A 3,214-nucleotide genomic window follows, 5' to 3' on the forward strand; every position below is an offset into this window, starting at 1 on the left:
TATAGCTGATACACAGCGGAGGCAGGGTTTGAACACAGGGCTCTCCTGACTCCAGACACTACACACTTTCCACTCAAAATAAGCATTTATCAAGTACCTACTATGTGCTGGGGACCACCACCCACCATGCTGCTTCCCTCTGTTAATAAATGATAGGGCTGATAGAGTGCTAGATCACGAGTAGCCCTATCCTCCTCATTTTACAGATGAGGAGACAAAGGTGGAGAGGTGAAATAATATCACACGGATATCAATAGGCACAACTGAGATCTGAACTCAGGTCTTCTGGTTTCAAGCCCCCTCTTTCCATCATGCTGCAATAAGAGAGAACAGCCATTTACACTTCTTCAAAGAACTTTCAACTAGAATAATATGTCCTTGTTAGGAGGATCAAAGGAGATAATGGACACAAAGTGTTTTGCAAAACCCCAACTGTGACATCAACATAATTTTTTATTTGCAATATTCACCTTGTTCAAGCTGCTAAGTAAAGTGAACCTAATGCACAGTTCACATTACTAGGAGATAACCCACCTTCATGCCCTGAGCCTACTAACTATCCCACATATTGAGAGGAAGGAAATCTCTGCTGGCTGGTCAGACATATTCTGAGCTCTTGGTGAGTAAAGATATTTACGAATACAAGGCGCAGTAAAACCACAATTCGCCAAAAGCCAGCTAACCAGAACTCGATTTCATCATATAGTTTCCTCCCGTGACCTTCATTTTTTGGAGAAAGATATAAATAGCAGGAAAATAAGCTGGGAATAAAGCTTAGTCCAGAGAGCAGCCTCCAGGGATGTCCCAAGGTCAAGACCATTCAACCCCATCTCCTACTCCAGCTACATCCCGGGAGACTACGATGGTAATTGACTTTCCTAATGGTGACCTGGGGCCTCAAGCATTCAATAAAGATTTCATTCTATTTCCCCTGCACAGCTAAGGCAAGAAAGTGGCCTAACTCATGTCAGAAAGGCCAGCAAAAAAATGTCAAAACTAAAAGATTTCAACTGGGGGTTAACCAGGAAACCCAATGAACCATAAAGCATTTCCACTCATTGAGGGGTTGAGGGTTTGGTTTTGTTTTTAACCTGGATTATTATTCTTGGTATCACAGATTCAGACCTGGAGGGGACCAGGAGTTTCACAAGTTCGACCTCCTCATTTTGTTCTCAGCCGCTGACACCAGAGCTGGTGCCATAAAATGTCTCAATACATGCCTATTGATTGGCCGATGGAGACAGACCAGATGATGAGCCTCAAAGGTCTCTTTCAAACTAAAGTCTTCCTAATTCCCAGTTTCCGTGTTCTATGCACCATCACTTAGCTATCTCACTGAGAAAGCAGCAGCTTGCCTGAGAGGTAATTTTGTAAAGTGAAGAGTCATAGACTTGAGACGAAGGGAGACGGGTTTGAATCCTGCCTCCGACCACATCGAACAAGTCATTGAACTCTTCTGAATTTTAGTTTCCCCATCAGTAATATGGGGATAGTAGCACCCCTTGATTTTCACAGGTCTTTCCATGGTGGGATTTAGAGGTTAATATGATAAAAATAAATAATGGGCTGCATTTCTATAGCACATTAATGTAGCGAAGCTTTAGAAATGGAGGTTGTTTTTTATTCCAAGGTCAAAAATGTTTTATTCCAGGGGATCCAGGAAGAAAGTCCTAGGGGACTCTAGATTCTGGAATAGCTACTATTAGAATTCCTGTGGATGCTTCCTTCCATCAGTCAACAAGTATTTGTTAAGCTCCTACTACTACCAGTCACATGGTAGGAGATGGCAGGACTACATAGACAAAAATGAAGTAAGCCCTGCCCTCACAGATCTTCCATTCTAATGGGAGGTACAGCACATGAACAAGTAGCCGCATGGGAGATGTAGACAGAGGAAGGGGGAGGGCATCTCAGCAGGATGAGGGAGGGCACAAGGGACTTTGGCAGAAGTAGAGATTTGCAATTGTAGGGATCTGTTTTTTTCTGAGATAGCAGAGCTTTAGGGTGGTGGTACTTTCAGACACCCAAGCACCCCAAAAGCATCTCTCTGCTCCATACTACACTGGGACCTACTATCTTTTATTAGGCTACAAAGTTCCCAGACGTCTGTTCTATTTTCTGAGAAATCAGTTCTCCTCTCAAGTCTAGTCTACGTCTTCCAAGTTAGTGACTCTCCTTGGATTCCTGAGCTTAGCAATCCTATGGAAAAAGACAGGTAGATATCTTTTAAACACTGAGGTTAGTTAGTTGGCAATCAATGGTGCACCTGCCAGAGATGGCGTGTAAGGTGTAGGACAACCAAGGTGTGTACTTATATATGATCTATATATCATATATATGATTATGATATATATGTCCATATATTATATATAATATTACATATAATGTATTATATATAATATTTCTGGGCTTAGTTCCCTCATTTTTAAAATGAGGAGTACTAGACTTAATTAACAAACATTTAATAAATACTATGTGTCAGATACTGTGCTCAGCACTGAGAATACCAACCACGTCTAGATGAGGGACTAGAAGACCTTTGAGATTCCTTCTAGTCCTAAACCTATTATCTTGTGATTCTATGATCCTTCTGGCTCTAAAATTATGAATTAATTATTCTTGCTAATTAGGCTGTAAACTGAGGCAGAAGGAGTACATATTCTGCCATTTACATGTAAAATGTCTGGGCTCTGGGACAAAGCCCCAGTAGCTTCATCCCAGGAGCAGCTATGACAATCACATAGGGCAAAAGGAATAGCTATGAATATGGAGTGAGAGGACCTGGGTTCGAATTCCATTTCCACTATTAACCGCCTGTTAGATTCTTGGGCGAGTCAATCCGGGACTAGGTTTCTTCATCTAAAAATGAAGGAGATTGTACTTAGATGGTCCCTGAGATCTCTTCCAGCTCTAAATCTATGATGCTGGGCTCCTTTTGGGTTTTTAACAGAGGCACGACAACGAAATCTTTCTGGTGATTGGAATATCCATAAGAAAGAAGTGGAACATAATGATGTCCGTCTCAAAAGTAGCTGAGCCCAGCTGGACTGAAGAGTCCGTCTCTCCCACCTCTTTTAGCAGTAAATCTAGGCTGCTGTGATGTTTTTCTTCTCCCCACCGACCTCCCGTCTACTTGTCCCGGCATTGTGACCCAGACAAAAACATACCAGGAAATCAGGAGGGTAACTCTAACCAGCCACAGACAGCGGCGACT

General features: G+C 42.2%; 1 protein-coding gene across 3 annotated transcripts in view; it reads right to left on the bottom strand.

Moving 5' to 3' along the window:
* Positions 1–3,214, bottom strand: part of BBS9 (Bardet-Biedl syndrome 9) — a 655,958-nt gene that overhangs the window by 204,883 nt on the left and 447,861 nt on the right. The window lies entirely within an intron of this gene.

This window comes from Notamacropus eugenii, chromosome 3, assembly GCF_028372415.1.
Source record: "Notamacropus eugenii isolate mMacEug1 chromosome 3, mMacEug1.pri_v2, whole genome shotgun sequence".
NCBI classification, from domain to species: domain Eukaryota; kingdom Metazoa; phylum Chordata; class Mammalia; order Diprotodontia; family Macropodidae; genus Notamacropus; species Notamacropus eugenii.